At 42.6% G+C, this 18,401-nt stretch overlaps 1 long non-coding RNA gene across 1 annotated transcript; it reads left to right on the top strand.

The window, feature by feature from the left end:
* Positions 1 to 1,367: 1,367 nt before the first annotated feature.
* On the top strand, positions 1,368 to 18,261 carry LOC135482550 (uncharacterized). Its single transcript, XR_010446233.1, has 7 exons — positions 1,368 to 1,456; positions 1,990 to 2,124; positions 6,955 to 8,315; positions 8,798 to 9,244; positions 9,736 to 10,182; positions 10,674 to 11,121; positions 11,478 to 18,261. It is a non-coding gene; the product is annotated as an uncharacterized LOC135482550 (long non-coding RNA).
* Positions 18,262 to 18,401: the final 140 nt, after the last annotated feature.

Genomic DNA, 18,401 nt, shown 5'->3' with positions numbered 1-18,401 from the left:
ACTCGGCATTAAATGGTAGTCTGAATGGTGCGCCACCCCTGTACAGACATTTCCCGATCCTAAGTCTGTTGAATCTCAAACACCCAATTTCTTATTGGGATTACTGACATCATAGATAGTTGCACACACCCTGTATAAATGTCTGTGCCAAAGACCTGAAAATTCTATTGCATCCCGCTATCGTCATCTATCCAGGAGGTCTTTTGCCCCAGTTTAATGGAGTACCCATCAATATTCATGGACTCGTAATAAGGTATTTTGCAAGACTTCTGTTGCAGAAACTTTGATATTTTCAATTCAAGAAAATATATACTTGTATCTATACTTATTGGCATACATTGAACTGTATATGAAATATAATATTGTAAGAAAAGATGAATATCACTGTTTTGTTTGTTCTTTCATTGATCGAAAAAGCGGCTGGTTATCCGAAGTACAACCAGTTTGATTTAATTAAATGAGTATAGATGAGTTGGAGTTGGAGGATTAATATTACGTAAAAAACTCGTTAGGATGCTGGAGCACCTACTGGACGGCTACCCGCAGGCATGACATGGGACAAGACACTCGTGCTGCTATCTCTGATTCAATAGCGTACATTGGAGACCTATATAACCAGGTTTTCGCTTCACAACTCTATAGACACTGAAGCACCTACTGGACACCCATCTCGCAGACGAGATAAATACACCAGGAAATCTACATATCAATTGCTTAACCTATTGGACGACTTGTTAACGAGGTTTACCCGTCACAACTGAAGCACCTACTGGACGCCGATCTGACAATTAGTCTTAGACCTGTCATCAGGACCTCCCTATCAAGGACAGAATTTGTCAATCCAGTGGGGTTAGATCATTAAAAAGCAATATATAAACAGTAGAGAGGATAAGCCATTATTAGAGAGATTTAGCATTGGATTTGATGAAAGAGGTTTAGCAATCGATTGGTTTGTTTTGTACCCCGACCCCCTCTGGTTGTAGATGCTGACAGCTGAGACATCCGGCATGTCCAGCGAATTAAGCCGAGACGGCTCCTGGTCGTTTTCACGGCTTTGCCATGCGCTTAGACCCGCCCAATCTAGTAGGGGGTAGAGTTGGTAAGTATGTACAGCTAAAAAAGCGAAATCATTGCAGCCTTTGATATTGCTAAACATATTATAAAAAATCAATATTATAGTTAGTTTTTAGAACATGTAAATGTGTTTCTCAAGAAAAAACTCTTTTTTTGAGGATTACTTCTTTGACCCAACACCCCGCCAAAAAATGTTGAGGACCAAGCTATATTTAGGCATATTTGGTTACCGCCACCTTACCATTACGTCATTTTCATCATCATGTGATCTCTGCACCCCCTGCTCGGATGCACGAGGTTGCAGACGATGCGCACATTTTCCGAACTTTTTTGATTTTGTGAAATTCAATATTTTTTGTCCTCAAAAACAACTTTTTTTGGGGTAAGTACGACAAATTTTTTGTCTAATTTCTTCATTATGATCTCGTGATCAGAATGGACCGCACTTGTTTAGATTTTAGTCAATATGTTCACTATTTCTCAGTCCGAGAAGTTGGTGGGATGTTTGCGCAAAAATTTCAATGCGCAAAATGGCTTCGTTACTCGGAGAGAAAAAAGTTTGTCTTGAAAGACCGATCAAATCCTTCATCATCCTTGTGAATTAGCAACTATGATACTTATTTTTATGTTCTATGTGTAATTCTATATCTAATGAAATGAATATTGTGAAAAAATATTTGTTCGTTGAAAGGGATTTTGAAAAACAGAAACTTTTACGGACAACACTTCCCTGATCATATCATATAGAAGAATACATTGTATTGTTTCATGCTCGCGACATCCGTGCACACGGGGTCATCATGATTTCATGGACTTTTTCGATCGTGAATTAGACTTTGACAGCTCGAAACTTGAAAAATTTTGAAAAAACCTTGATATTGGTCATTGCAACTCCTTCTTTTTGGGTTTTCTTAGGTTGAATTCGACTTTGAACGATTTTTCCGTGAGTTCATCCCCACTTGAACAGATTGGCTGTTATGAAAATGCCTAAGTGAACAGGGTCCATCCTGGAGTTGGCTCATGTAGGAATTGACAGCTGAATAACCATTGGTAAGTAAGACAAATTTTATATGGCGCTCCAAGACGATCATTCTCTAATAATGTAATGACAGTATTATTTCCCTACTGTCGATATTATTAATTCCGTTATTTCAAAATTATTTCCGTAATCACAATATTATTTTCCGTAATGCCAATATTAATATCGTCATGTCATTATTCAGCACAAGTATTTTGCATAGTTTATGATTTATGAGCATTGTTTTCGACATGACAATATTGCCAGCGCTCGAAAGCGATCACATTTAGTCTTAAAACTTAAGACGATAAAAGAAAAAAATACTTCAAAGAAGCTTCTTTTACCGTCTTAACTCTCTCATCAGCGGCCATTAGTCAGAAACGACGTAGTCGAATCGACTACGTAATAAACACAGTGCATGCGCTTAAACCATAACATGAATTGCTTTTAAAACACTACCATGTTAACATAAACAAGTACCCTTTGCGGTTGATGAAAAACATATTTTAAAGCCAAATCCATAGACGGAAATTTGTTAAAATCTCAAGTGAATTTGGAGGCCGTTTCGAAACCAACTTGATTTCGAAGACGGCTCGTTTCAGACAGTCTAAAAATAGGTTTAGAGATTACATCACCACGCGAAAACATGTCGTGTTACATGTGTAAACCGCTGACAACAATGGCGCCATTTTGTGCAAAATGGCGCACTTTTTAAACATCATCAAAATTGCCGTGACGAAAAAAGAGCATCAATATATATTTTTTTATCTTTCTGAAATCACAAAAGAATATTATCAATCACCAATGGACTGACCCTATTGAGATATTTGATGTAATTTTTGTTTTTATTCAATCGTTATCGGTCACCTCCTCACATATTGCTGCCAGGGGTGAAAGACTTGGGTAAAGAACGACTCTCAGGTGTGGAGATTGATTACTGCACGTGACAATAATATTGACGGTGGAAGATGCCGGCTTTGCGATTTTCTCGTCAATAATGTCTAAATATGACTTTATTTCTTAGTTGATTTCGAATTTGGTGCATATAATTTTAAACACTGTACAGCTACATAAAGAATACATTAATTTGGTAGATTCTGTAGATACATGTTCACTTTTTATCAAATTTGCACATAGTCGTAGCGTTTTCCCGGGTTCTTTGATATGCAAATGTACATTTCCACGTGCTTTCATCTACACGGTATTTCTGATATCCTTGCATCGACGTATATATGGTGTTAATCCGATTGTCTCAGCCAATATACGTCTATGGTTCATTCGACTGGATCACATTCACAATTATACTGGTTAGTCCCGCCTACCAATTACTCTGGCCAGTCGGAATTCCTCTTACATGTTGATTGGCTGCTGCTCGTGAATACAAGGATAGTCACAATCTGGAGAAAACCATCTGTGGCCCATCGATTTTTGAGCAAACAAGATGGCACAATCTGTCCTCACTTGAGCAAACTCCCATACGCATCGGAGGATATTTCTGTTGGAGGAGCCCCCTACATTGTTGTCTTTGGTGGAAATGTGCTCCGAGACAATCTTGCCCTGATTTCCCGTCATTGCTGATATATGCATATTTTTCTCAGAAGACATAATTTCTGAGAAGGATCTCTAATGCCTTATAGACCAAGGCATGGAGGTATCGTCGCAACCTAACTCGCTTGCACCAGTCAGGCATACTATCGGTACCCAAGTAAGGGTAGGAATGGGGTACAGCCCTGTCCCTTCAGTATTGGACAAGACATGTCTGAGACCGTCAAAACCACATCTTGAGAGAAAGCCTCATCAATACTCGTAATGCATTCAATCGTTTGTGTTTGACCCATCCCTACCCAAGTAGTTGTGACCTTGTCGTCAGTAGAGTACATCCTGCAGTCAGACTGCCTTACCTTTGGCAATGTTTCTGAGACGGGCCTGTTGTGACTGTCTTATAGCTCTCTCATCGATTCGACAACATGTTGGAGGTCCCAGGCTCAATTCGGTCTGGTTGTGACTGTATTATCTCTCTTATCGCGTTGGAAACACAGTGGGCTCCCAAACTAGAGTCTGGTTGTGACTGTCTTATAGCTCTCATCGCATTGAAAACAAGCTCAATTCGGGCTGGTTGTGATTGTCTTATCTCTCTCATCGATTTGACAACACAGTGGAGCTCCCAAGCTCAATTCGGCCTGGTTGTGACTGTCTTATCTCTCTCATCGATTTGACAACACAGTGGAGCTCCCAAGCTCAATTCGGCCTGGTTGTGACTGTCTTATCTCTCTCATCGATTTGACATCACAGTGGAGCTCCTAAGCTAGAGTAGGTCTGGTTGTGACTATCTATCTCTCTTATAGTAGGTTGTGACATCATATCGAGCGATCGGATGTTGTTGAGACACTTGACAGATAGAAATATTGTCCACAGGGACATGGTCTTTAATAGGTTGCGACATCCTATCAAGAAAGGTCCTTGATCGAGTTGTTTACAGGTGATGCATGGTCTTTGTGACATCATATCGAGCGATCGGATGTTGTTGAGACACTTGACAGATGGAAATATTGTCCACAGGGCCATGGTCTTTACTAAGGTTGCAACATCATATCAAGAAAGGTTCTTGATCGAGTTGTTTACAGGTGATGCATGGTCTTTGTGACATCATATCAAGCGATCGGATGTTGTTGAGACACTTGACAGATAGAAATATTGTCCACAGGGACATGGTCTTCACTAAGGTTACGACATCATATCAAGAAAGGTCCTTGATCGAGTTGTTTACAGGTGATGCATGGTCTTTGTGACATCATATCGAGTGATCGGATGTTGTTGAGACCCTTGACAGATAGAAATATTGCAGGTTGGGCATGCAGTAGCAGAATAGAGAGCACCTGGGTTTTGACGTCGGGTGAGACGTGAGTCGTGGTTGTACAGCAAAAAAACTGAAAGAGAACAAAGACATATTATTTTGTATTTGCTTATTTATTTATTCGACCGAACAGGTTGTGACATCATATGAGAAATAAATTAACACATGTTGTATTTTCGTAAAGGGCATGTAAATATTGACTAAATAAATCCTGTAACAAAATAAATAGATTGAAAGATTGTGCAGTAGTAACGCAACTTTTGATCTGCAGTCCAACATGGCTGCCAGCAACGCAAAAAATAACACTTCAACGCCATACTATGACTGATGCTGATTATGCTAGGCCTATGCTTATGGCTGCAACGAGCGATCAGGCAGATTCGTAGAATGCACAAAATGAAAGCTTGTTGGTGAGTGGTTGACTATAGCCCTGCCCAGTAGAATGGACGAAAAATAGCCAAAGCTTTCCAAATTACACAACACTCCAGATTATGAACTAACGCGGTAGAATATTGACATGATGATATTAATATCGACAGGACGGTAATGATATAGCTATTGCATTATTCAGGCATGAGAGTTTTCCGGTAATTCCCGGAAATCCGGTTATGAAGTACTGTATCCAAAAAGTTGGGTCCCGAGATTCGCGCAGATCTGCAATAAAAATTAGGGGGGGGGGGGGGGTTAGAGGTGTTGACCTGAACTGAAGAGCCAGCCACAAAACTTTCCGCCCGGCATCAAAATTGTCCGCATTATTCCCGCCAAAGCCAGAGCTAAACCCATCGAATCACCACGCGCCTTGGCATTCAAAAAGGCAGGCCGCATAATGTATATCGCGCTGTAGCCGTCAGTCTCTGAATCAACCGTGTGACTCGGCCTAGACAGTGCTGTACCGCCAATGGAACGCATGTGCAAGAGACTAAAATATTGATCGATGCCGTGTGCTGTCTAAAAATAGCGCTGACCTCATCTTCACCGTACAAACAGATAACGAACTGACGAAACTTGGGGAATCCCCTCACAGCGCAAGGCACTGTGGGATAGCCTCGCCTCATGATCGAAATGGCGCCATGAACACTTACAGCTAGTTCGGTGAATAATGGTGAATTTTAAAAAGAAACCACGCATGAAATCTTTGTGGGGAGGACCCCCACACAATAAACAGAGCAGAATAACTCTGTAATTTGCCAGAAATTAGTCCCAATGCATTTGAAATTTGAACTTCTTCAGCGAGTAAGGCACCCCCTTGAACCCTCCCCCATCAGAAAAATTTTCAGGTTGTGACCTTTCAGCTCACTCTCATGCCTGATTATTAGAGAGTTGTGAATAGGCTTTGAGCACCATAATTTTATGTCTAATTTCTTCATTATGATCTCATGATCATAATAGATCACACTTGGGATGTTTGCTCAAAAATTTCAATGCGCAAAATGGTTTCGTTACTCGGGAGAGAAAAAAGTCTGTCTTGAAAGACCGATCAAATCCTTCATCATCCTTGTGAATTAGCAACTATAAATTCCAAAAGGGGGCTATCTCGCCCCCTTAAACTATATGGCCTTTCAGTATCGCTTGATGACAATTAACCAAAGATTTCATATGAATAATTGTCACTTGGAGCAAATCAGCCTTGTGATTTGTCTGAAGCATTGAAAGAACCCAACAAAACATAATGAATTCTAAGAGGACGGAGATGCAATTTCCAAGCATCTCAGCATCAAATCCAAGAGAGCACTCCCGAAGAAAATTCAGAAGGCTGTAGTTGTGATGTAAAAGCAGTCGGCATCAAAGAGCCCCAGTGCTGTGCTCCCCAAGAAAAGTTTGAAGGCATCCTTAAAGCAGGCTGCCTCTGGCCTATCGACAAGGTCCTTGTTGACTTACCTTGCTATGATGAAATATCAAGAGACGGGTCAACGATATGATGAATGCTTCGGGATGTCAAAATATCAGAATTCTGTGTGTGACGGCCAACAAATTTATGACTATTCTAATGGTCCGTGTTCTTTTTCAGTGTGGTTTGAAGATTGACTGGTCCTTGGATGTCAAAGAGGCCTGGAAAAACCTTCTTGACATAGAAGCTGGGTGGCGCTCGCATCTGAAACGCCTGCTGTGAACGAGAGCTGGGGCCAAACCATGCTAAAGCCTAAAGACATCTGTAATTCGCGCATTGTTGCAAGCACCATCAATGGCAGGACTAAAGATTGTCAGTGACAGCTATTTGAGAAGAAGAAACATCAACACGTGTAGAGGTGCTGCTGTATCGGTGGCTCTAACTCTGGCTAGCAGTGAAGAGGTCCCTGGTTCAGACCCGATAGTTGGCTTGAGACTTGAGATCTGTCTCTCTGTCCGACTGTCTGTCTCACTCCACCAGGTACCAGTCAGAAATGCTCAAAATGTAGTGCTGAATGAACAGCTCCTAGATGACTCCCTACATCATAAACCTCTGAAATCTTTAATGTAGGTACTCCAACCTCTCACCCCCTTAAAATATATGGCCTTTCAGTATCGCTTGATGTCAATTAACCAAAGATTTCTTAGGAATAATTGTCACTTGGGGCAAATCAGCCTTGTGATTTGTCTAAAGCATTGAAAGAACCCAACAAAACATAATGCATCTCCGTCCCCTTAGAATTCGATTTCCAAGCACCTCAGCATCAAATCAAGGAGAGTACTCCCCAATAAAATTCAGAAGGCCATAGTTGTGATGTAAAAGCAGTCGGCATCAAAGAGCCCAGGTGCTGTGCTCCCCAAAGAAAGTTTTGAAATTTTTGAAGGCGTCCTTCAAGCAGGCTGCCTCTGGCCTATTGACAAGGTCCTTGTTGATTTACCTTGCTATGATGAAATATCAAGAGACGGTCAACCATATGATGAATGCTTCAGGATATCAAAATATCAGAATTCTGTGCGTGTCCGTGTTCTTTTTCAGTGTGGTTTGAAGATTGACTGGTCCTTGGATGTCAAAGAGGCCTGGAAAAACCTTCTTGACATAGACGCTTGGTGGTGCACGCATCTGAAACGCCTGCTGTGAACGAGAGCTGGGGTCAAACCATGCTAAAGCCTAAAGACATCTGTAATTCGCGCATTGTTGCCAGCACCATCAATGGCAGGACTAAAGATTGTCAGTGACAGCTATTTGAGAAGAAGAAACATCAACACGTGTAGAGGTGCTGCTGTATCGGTGGCTCTAACTCTGGCTAGCAGTGAAGAGGTCCCTGGTTCAGACCCGATAGTTGGCTTGAGACTTGAGATCTGTCTCTCTGTCCGACTGTCTGTCTCACTCCTCCAGGTACCAGTCAGAAATGCTCAAAATGTAGTGCTGAATGAGCAGCTCCTAGATGACTCCCTACATCATAAACCTCTGAAATCTTTATGGTAGGTACTCCAACCTCTCGCCCCCTTGGCCTTTCAGTATCGCTTGATGTCAATTAACCAAAGATTTCTTATGAATAATTGTCACTTGGAGCAAATCAGCCTTGTGATTTCTCTAAAGCATTGAAAGAATCCAACAAAACATAATGCATCTCCGTCCCCTTAGAATTCGATTTCCAAGCACCTCAGCATCAAATCAAGGAGAGTACTCCCCAATAAAATTCAGAAGACCATAGTTGTGATGTAAAAGCAGTCGGCATCAAAGAGCCCAGGTGCTGTGCTCCCCAAAGAAAGTTTTGAAGGCATCCTTCAAGCAGGCTGCCTCTGGCCTATCGACAAGGTCCTTGTTGATTTACCTTGCTATGATGAAATATCAAGAGACGGTCAACCATATGATGAATGCTTCAGGAAGTCAAAATATCAGAATTCTGTGTGTGACGGCTAACAAATTTATGATTATTCTAATGGTCCGTGTTCTTTTTCAGTGTGGTTTGAAGATTGACTGGTCCTTGAATGTCAAAGAGGCCTGGAAAAACATACATTGACATAGACGCTTGGTGGTGCACGCATCTGAAACGCCTGCTGTGAACGAGAGCTGGGGTCAAACCATGCTAAAGCCTAAAGACATCTGTAATTCGCGCATTGTTGCCAGCACCATCAATGGCAGGACTAAAGATTGTCAGTGACAGCTATTTGAGAAGAAGAAACATCAACACGTGTAGAGGTGCTGCTGTATCGGTGGCTCTAACTCTGGCTAGCAGTGAAGAGGTCCCTGGTTCAGACCCGATAGTTGGCTTGAGACTTGAGATCTGTCTCTCTGTCCGACTGTCTGTCTCACTCCACCAGGTACCAGTCAGAAATGCTCAAAATGTAGTGCTGAATGAGCAGCTCCTAGATGACTCCCTACATCATAAACCTCTGAAATCTTTATGGTAGGTACTCCAACCTCTCGCCCCCTTAAACTATATGGCCTTTCAGTATCGCTTGATGTCAATTAACCAAAGATTTCTCATGAATAATTGTCACTTGGAGCAAATCAGCTTTGTGATTTGTCTAAAGCATTGAAAGAACCCAACAAAACATAATGCATCTCCGTCCCCTTAGAATTCGATTTTCAAGCACCTCGGCATCAAATCAAGGAGAGTACTCCCCAATAAAATTCAGAAGACCATAGTTGTGATGTAAAAGCAGTCGGCATCAAAGAGCCCAGGTGCTGTGCTCCCCAAAGAAAGTTTTGAAGGCATCCTTCAAGCAGGCTGCCTCTGGCCTATCGACAAGGTCCTTGTTGATTTACCTTGCTATGATGAAATACCAAGAGACGGTCAACCATATGATGAATGCTTCAGGAAGTCAAAATATCAGAATTCTGTGTGTGACGGCTAACAAATTTATGATTATTCTAATGGTCCGTGTTCTTTTTCAGTGTGGTTTGAAGATTGACTGGTCCTTGAATGTCAAAGAGGCCTGGAAAAACATACATTGACATAGACGCTTGGTGGTGCACGCATCTGAAACGCCTGCTGTGAACGAGAGCTGGGGTCAAACCATGCTAAAGCCTAAAGACATCTGTAATTCGCGCATTGTTGCCAGCACCATCAATGGCAGGACTAAAGATTGTCAGTGACAGCTATTTGAGAAGAAGAAACATCAACACGTGTAGAGGTGCTGCTGTATCGGTGGCTCTAACTCTGGCTAGCAGTGAAGAGGTCCCTGGTTCAGACCCGATAGTTGGCTTGAGACTTGAGATCTGTCTCTCTGTCCGACTGTCTGTCTCACTCCACCAGGTACCAGTCAGAAATGCTCAAAATGTAGTGCTGAATGAGCAGCTCCTAGATGACTCCCTACATCATAAACCTCTGAAATCTTTATGGTAGGTACTCCAACCTCTCGCCCCCTTAAACTATATGGCCTTTCAGTATCGCTTGATGTCAATTAACCAAAGATTTCTCATGAATAATTGTCACTTGGAGCAAATCAGCCTTGTGATTTGTCTAAAGCATTGAAAGAACCCAACAAAACATAATGCATCTCCGTCCCCTTAGAATTCGATTTCCAAGCACCTCGGCATCAAATCAAGGAGAGCACTCCCCAATAAAATTCAGGAGACCATAGTTGTGATGTAAAAGCAGTCGGCATCAAAGAGCCCAGGTGCTGTGCTCCCCAAAGAAAGTTTTGAAGGCATCCTTCAAGCAGGCTGCCTCTGGCCTATCGACAAGGTCCTTGTTGATTTACCTTGCTGTGATGAAATATCAAGAGACGGTCAACCATATGATGAATGCTTCAGGAAGTCAAAATATCAGAATTCTGTGTGTGACGGCTAACAAATTTATGATTATTCTAATGGTCCGTGTTCTTTTTCAGTGTGGTTTGAAGATTGACTGGTCCTTGAATGTCAAAGAGGCCTGGAAAAACATACATTGACATAGACGCTTGGTGGTGCACGCATCTGAAACGCCTGCTGTGAACGAGAGCTGGGGTCAAACCATGCTAAAGCCTAAAGACATCTGTAATTCGCGCATTGTTGCCAGCACCATCAATGGCAGGACTAAAGATTGTCAGTGACAGCTATTTGAGAAGAAGAAACATCAACACGTGTAGAGGTGCTGCTGAATCGGTGGCTCTAACTCTGGCTAGCAGTGAAGAGGTCCCTGGTTCAGACCCGATAGTTGGCTTGAGACTTGAGACCTGTCTCTCTGTCCGACTGTCTGTCTCACTCCTCCAGGTACCAGTCAGAATTGCTCAAAATGTGGTGCTGAATGAGCAGCTCCTATATGACTCCCTACATCATATAACCTCTGGAATTTGTATGGTAGGTAGTCCAAGCTAGGATACATCGCATATCATACTGACTTCGGTTTGACCTATATACTATACATGTAGCATGTTTTTTAACCAGGATAAATTCCTAACCACCAAATATCCATACTGTGAGCACAATGGCACCTGGCCGTTTCATTATTAGTCTTTAAGTGGTTCTCATTATTTAAAAGTAAAACATCAATAAAATAGTACATTGATTAGACGCATTTGGACCATAGTCATCACAGCCCAAGAGTAGTGTCCTGCTAACAATTACAGAGCTATCCATGGTAAAAAGATTGCAAGATGAGATCAATGAATAAAATTTTACATTCTTTTATTTTCAATTGGTCCTTGTCATTTCAGCTTTGGTTTACCAGTCCTTGGATGGTGAAGTGTGTGCAGGATGTCATGACAACCAGTCCTTGGATGGTGAAGTGGGTGCAGGATGTCATGACAACCAGTCCTTGGATGGTGAAGTGGGTGCAGGATGTCATGACATGAGCATGAAGAATATTGTGAAAGACCGCACCAAAAATACCTGAACATTAACCTTTTCTAAAGAGAAGAGACTTTTTATGAATTTAGGCCTATAAAAGGTTAAGAAGTTGTGCAGGAATATGGTTTACTCCTCAATGAGCTTGGAAACCCTCGTCCACCTGGATGCAGCGGAAGATATGTGCAGATTCATTTCTTGCTTTGAAGCAATATTGTTGCTACACTCCTAAAGCGGTGGCAATGTTCAGGTCTTTTCTGCCTCGCTGGCAAATCTGCATACCAGTAATTATGTGCAGACTTGGCTCTTCCTGAGATTGTAGGACTGGGTCCATTGAATGTAACAAAAATAATCGATGCCTATTTACAAATGAAATGAAGAGTCTGCATTTTGGTGCAACTCCATATAACTGTCGGGTGATTTCGCTCTGAACTTGTGACACTCTGATCGGTCTGAAAAAATCATTATCCCGCCCCTCTGGGAAAAATTTGCAGCCAGATTGCACCATTGCCTGTTACTGTCTGAGAGATGGCAATGTCGGGGGTTCATGACGGTGGTTAAACCTATTGCGAATGGGCAGCACAATTGGGTGTAGGATACTCCGAAACCATTGCACACTCCTGAATCTGCGGTGGGTTGGTACCCCACGCTACGTAGGGAGTAGGTTTCTTGGTAAGACTTGGTCCACGTGAATGGGTCGTGCCTTAAAAATGATGAGAAGTTGCGAATTGACGCCCTGTGAAGTGTCCTTCGACCAACTAGTGCTAATCCGGTCACTGTCTCCAGGTCACCATGCCTCGGTCAATGAGCGGGCGAAGCACCCAATGGCTCCGTCAGGAGTACATCGTCAACTTCAGCCCGTAGTCAAACCGGTACACGCACAAATATCTTAGTTGAGAGTGGGGGACATCAGTAAAGTGCTTCTCATCGGGGTAATACAGTACCACTGTATACAATGACCCCATTTTTTGTTGGATTCATTTCCACTGAGGAGTGGTCGATAATGAGAATTTCAGGCCAGTCTGATTATCACCAGTACAGAGGGCAATTATCTAATAGTTATGTGGCTTTCCCTCAAACTGTATACTCTTTCATGTCAGTTGTAAGTTCGTGTTGCTTGGTAGTGTTCAGGGTCTTTTTGTCGAACAGGCACATCTGCATACCAGTAATTATGTGCAAACATCATTTTTGCTTTGAAGCAATATAGTTGCTACACTCCTAAAGCAGTGGCTGTCTTCAGGTCTTTTCTGTGTCGCGGGCAAATCTGCATACCAGTGATTATATGTATAATTAAGTCTTGCTTTGAAGCAATATCAGTGCTACACTTGTGAAGCAGTGGCAGTGTTCAGGTCTTGTCTGCCTCGCTGACATATCTGCATACCAGTAATTATGTGCAGACTTGGCTCTTTCTTTGGAGCAGTACAGTTGTAAGAAAAAATCCTGTTTGTAATTTTATAAATTAGTTGCTCATTAAGGGCTTACGAAGGTTTTGATGCCTTGCTGGCATATCTGCATACCAGTAAAATATGTGCAGATTCATTTCTTGCTTTGAAGCAATATTGTTGCTACACTCCTAAAGCGGTGGCAATGTTCAGGTCTTTTCTGCCTCGCTGGCAAATCTGCATACCAGTAATCATGTGCAGACTTGGCTCTTCCTGAGATTGTAGGACTGGGTCCATTGAATGTAACAAAAATAATCGATGCCTATTTACAAATGAAATGAAGAGTCTGCATTTTGGTGCAACTCCATATAACTGTCGGGTGATTTCGCTCTGAACTTGTGACACTCTGATCGGTCTGAAAAAATCATTATCCCGCCCCTCTGGGAAAAATTTGCAGCCAGATTGCACCATTGCCTGTTACTGTCTGAGAGATGGCAATGTCAGGGGTTCATGACGGTGGTTAAACCTATTGCGAATGGGCAGCACAATTGGGTGTAGGATACTCCGAAACCATTGCACACTCCTGAATCTGCGGTGGGTTGGTACCCCACGCTACGTAGGGAGTAGGTTTCTTGGTAAGACTTGGTCCACGTGAATGGGTTGTGCCTTAAAAATGATGAGAAGTTGCGAATTGACGCCCTGTGAAGTGTCCTTCGACCAACTAGTGCTAATCCGGTCACTGTCTCCAGGTCACCATGCCTCGGTCAATGAGCGGGCGAAGCACCCAATGGCTCCGTCAGGAGTACATCGTCAACTTCAGCCCGTAGTCAAACCGGTACACGCACAAATATCTTAGTTGAGAGTGGGGGACATCAGTAAAGTGCTTCTCATCGGGGTAATACAGTACCACTGTATACAATGACCCCATTTTTTGTTGGATTCATTTCCACTGAGGAGTGGTCGATAATGAGAATTTCAGGCCAGTCTGATTATCACCAGTACAGAGGGCAATTATCTAATAGTTATGTGGCTTTCCCTCAAACTGTATACTCTTTCATGTCAGTTGTAAGTTCGTGTTGCTTGGTAGTGTTCAGGGTCTTTTTGTCGAACAGGCACATCTGCATACCAGTAATTATGTGCAAACATCATTTTTGCTTTGAAGCAATATCGTTGCTACACTCCTAAAGCAGTGGCTGTCTTCAGGTCTTTTCTGTGTCGCGGGCAAATCTGCATACCAGTGATTATATGTATAATTAAGTCTTGCTTTGAAGCAATATCAGTGCTACACTTGTGAAGCAGTGGCAGTGTTCAGGTCTTGTCTGCCTCGCTGACATATCTGCATACCAGTAATTATGTGCAGACTTGGCTCTTTCTTTGGAGCAGTACAGTTGTAAGAAAAAATCCTGTTTGTAATTTTATAAATTAGTTGCTCATTAAGGGCTTACGAAGGTTTTGATGCCTTGCTGGCATATCTGCATACCAGTAAAATATGTGCAGATTCATTTCTTGCTTTGAAGCAATATTGTTGCTACACTCCTAAAGCGGTGGCAATGTTCAGGTCTTTTCTGCCTCGCTGGCAAATCTGCATACCAGTAATCATGTGCAGACTTGGCTCTTCCTGAGATTGTAGGACTGGGTCCATTGAATGTAACAAAAATAATCGATGCCTATTTACAAATGAAATGAAGAGTCTGCATTTTGGTTCAACTCCATATAACTGTCGGGTGATTTCGCTCTGAACTTGTGACACTCTGATCGGTCTGAAAAAAATCATTATCCCGCCCCTCTGGGAAAAATTTGCAGCCAGATTGCACCATTGCCTGTTACTGTCTGAGAGATGGCAATGTCAGGGGTTCATGACGGTGGTTAAACCTATTGCGAATGGGCAGCACAATTGGGTGTAGGATACTCCGAAACCATTGCACACTCCTGAATCTGCGGTGGGTTGGTACCCCACGCTACGTAGGGAGTAGGTTTCTTGGTAAGACTTGGTCCACGTGAATGGGTCGTGCCTTAAAAATGATGAGAAGTTGCGAATTGACGCCCTGTGAAGTGTCCTTCGACCAACTAGTGCTAATCCGGTCACTGTCTCCAGGTCACCATGCCTCGGTCAATGAGCGGGCGAAGCACCCAATGGCTCCGTCAGGAGTACATCGTCAACTTCAGCCCGTAGTCAAACCGGTACACGCACAAATATCTTAGTTGAGAGTGGGGGACATCAGTAAAGTGCTTCTCATCGGGGTAATACAGTACCACTGTATACAATGACCCCATTTTTTGTTGGATTCATTTCCACTGAGGAGTGGTCGATAATGAGAATTTCAGGCCAGTCTGATTATCACCAGTACAGAGGGCAATTATCTAATAGTTATGTGGCTTTCCCTCAAACTGTATACTCTTTCATGTCAGTTGTAAGTTCGTGTTGCTTGGTAGTGTTCAGGGTCTTTTTGTCGAACAGGCACATCTGCATACCAGTAATTATGTGCAAACATCATTTTTGCTTTGAAGCAATATAGTTGCTACACTCCTAAAGCAGTGGCTGTCTTCAGGTCTTTTCTGTGTCGCGGGCAAATCTGCATACCAGTGATTATATGTATAATTAAGTCTTGCTTTGAAGCAATATCAGTGCTACACTTGTGAAGCAGTGGCAGTGTTCAGGTCTTGTCTGCCTCGCTGACATATCTGCATACCAGTAATTATGTGCAGACTTGGCTCTTTCTTTGGAGCAGTACAGTTGTAAGAAAAAATCCTGTTTGTAATTTTATAAATTAGTTGCTCATTAAGGGCTTACGAAGGTTTTGATGCCTTGCTGGCATATCTGCATACCAGTAAAATATGTGCAGATTCATTTCTTGCTTTGAAGCAATATTGTTGCTACACTCCTAAAGCGGTGGCAATGTTCAGGTCTTTTCTGCCTCGCTGGCAAATCTGCATACCAGTAATCATGTGCAGACTTGGCTCTTCCTGAGATTGTAGGACTGGGTCCATTGAATGTAACAAAAATAATCGATGCCTATTTACAAATGAAATGAAGAGTCTGCATTTTGGTGCAACTCCATATAACTGTCGGGTGATTTCGCTCTGAACTTGTGACACTCTGATCGGTCTGAAAAAATCATTATCCCGCCCCTCTGGGAAAAATTTGCAGCCAGATTGCACCATTGCCTGTTACTGTCTGAGAGATGGCAATGTCAGGGGTTCATGACGGTGGTTAAACCTATTGCGAATGGGCAGCACAATTGGGTGTAGGATACTCCGAAACCATTGCACACTCCTGAATCTGCGGTGGGTTGGTACCCCACGCTACGTAGGGAGTAGGTTTCTTGGTAAGACTTGGTCCACGTGAATGGGTCGTGCCTTAAAAATGATGAGAAGTTGCGAATTGACGCCCTGTGAAGTGTCCTTCGACCAACTAGTGCTAATCCGGTCACTGTCTCCAGGTCACCATGCCTCGGTCAATGAGCGGGCGAAGCACCCAATGGCTCCGTCAGGAGTACATCGTCAACTTCAGCCCGTAGTCAAACCGGTACACGCACAAATATCTTAGTTGAGAGTGGGGGACATCAGTAAAGTGCTTCTCATCGGGGTAATACAGTACCACTGTATACAATGACCCCATTTTTTTGTTGGATTCATTTCCACTGAGGAGTGGTCGATAATGAGAATTTCAGGCCAGTCTGATTATCACCAGTACAGAGGGCAATTATCTAATAGTTATGTGGCTTTCCCTCAAACTGTATACTCTTTCATGTCAGTTGTAAGTTCGTGTTGCTTGGTAGTGTTCAGGGTCTTTTTGTCGAACAGGCACATCTGCATACCAGTAATTATGTGCAAACATCATTTTTGCTTTGAAGCAATATCGTTGCTACACTCCTAAAGCAGTGGCTGTCTTCAGGTCTTTTCTGTGTCGCGGGCAAATCTGCATACCAGTGATTATATGTATAATTAAGTCTTGCTTTGAAGCAATATCAGTGCTACACTTGTGAAGCAGTGGCAGTGTTCAGGTCTTGTCTGCCTCGCTGACATATCTGCATACCAGTAATTATGTGCAGACTTGGCTCTTTCTTTGGAGCAGTACAGTTGTAAGAAAAAATCCTGTTTGTAATTTTATAAATTAGTTGCTCATTAAGGGCTTGCGAAGGTTTTGATGCCTTGCTGGCATATCTGCATACCAGTAAAATATGTGCAGATTCATTTCTTGCTTTGAAGCAATATTGTTGCTACACTCCTAAAGCGGTGGCAATGTTCAGGTCTTTTCTGTGCAGACTTGGCTCTTCCTGAGATTGTAGGACTGGGTCCATTGAATGTAACAAAAATAATCGATGCCTATTTACAAATGAAATGAAGAGTCTGCATTTTGGTGCAACTCCATATAACTGTCGGGTGATTTCGCTCTGAACTTGTGACACTCTGATCGGTCTGAAAAATCATTATCCCGCCCCTCTGGGAAAAATTTGCAGCCAGATTGCACCATTGCCTGTTACTGTCTGAGAGATGGCAATGTCAGGGGTTCATGACGGTGGTTAAACCTATTGCGAATGGGCAGCACAATTGGGTGTAGGATACTCCGAAACCATTACACACTCCTGAATCTGCGGTGGGTTGGTACCCCACGCTACGTAAGGAGTAGGTTTCTTGGTAAGACTTGGTCCACGTGAATGGGTCGTGCCTTAAAAATGATGAGAAGTTGCGAATTGACGCCCTGTGAAGTGTCCTTCGACCAACTAGTGCTAATCCGGTCACTGTCTCCAGGTCACCATGCCTCGGTCAATGAGCGGGCGAAGCACCCAATGGCTCCGTCAGGAGTACATCGTCAACTTCAGCCCGTAGTCAAACCGGTACACGCACAAATATCTTAGTTGAGAGTGGGGGACATCAGTAAAGTGCTTCTCATCGGGGTAATACAGTACCACTGTATACAATGACCCCATTTTTTGTTGGATTCAATTCCACTGGGGAGTCGTCGATAATGAGAACATCAGGCCAGTCATAGTGTCATCAGTTCAGAGAGCAATTACCTCATAGTTATGTGGCATTCAAAATGTATACTCTTTTATGTCATTTGTGAAGTGGTGTTGTTTGTTGCACATCATGGCACGGGCAGAAGGATCCGTCTGATTGAGTTGTATTGCTGCCTAAATATCATCTCATTTTAGGATTAGTTTCTGTGATTTACCATGAGAAGGCCTACAACTGTGTAGTTCTATCGCTGTATTGATTTTATAAGTTGTGCATTGTTGTTGTTGCTAAATAAAAATGTGAAATTGTACTGGTACTGTTAATTTGTTTGTTTTATTTTATGGCATAACACTATAGGAGTGGAGCTGCTTTGCAGGAGAAATAGATGATAAGCAGCAAAAATTGCTTTTACCCTCGGTGATCTGTTTCAGTAATCGCTCCTGAAGTTGTGGC

The sequence above is a fragment of the Lineus longissimus genome, chromosome 2 (genome assembly GCF_910592395.1).
Source record: "Lineus longissimus chromosome 2, tnLinLong1.2, whole genome shotgun sequence".
NCBI classification, from domain to species: domain Eukaryota; kingdom Metazoa; phylum Nemertea; class Pilidiophora; order Heteronemertea; family Lineidae; genus Lineus; species Lineus longissimus.
Note: the sequence above shows the minus strand (reverse complement) of the source record. Positions and strands in the feature narration are given on the sequence as shown.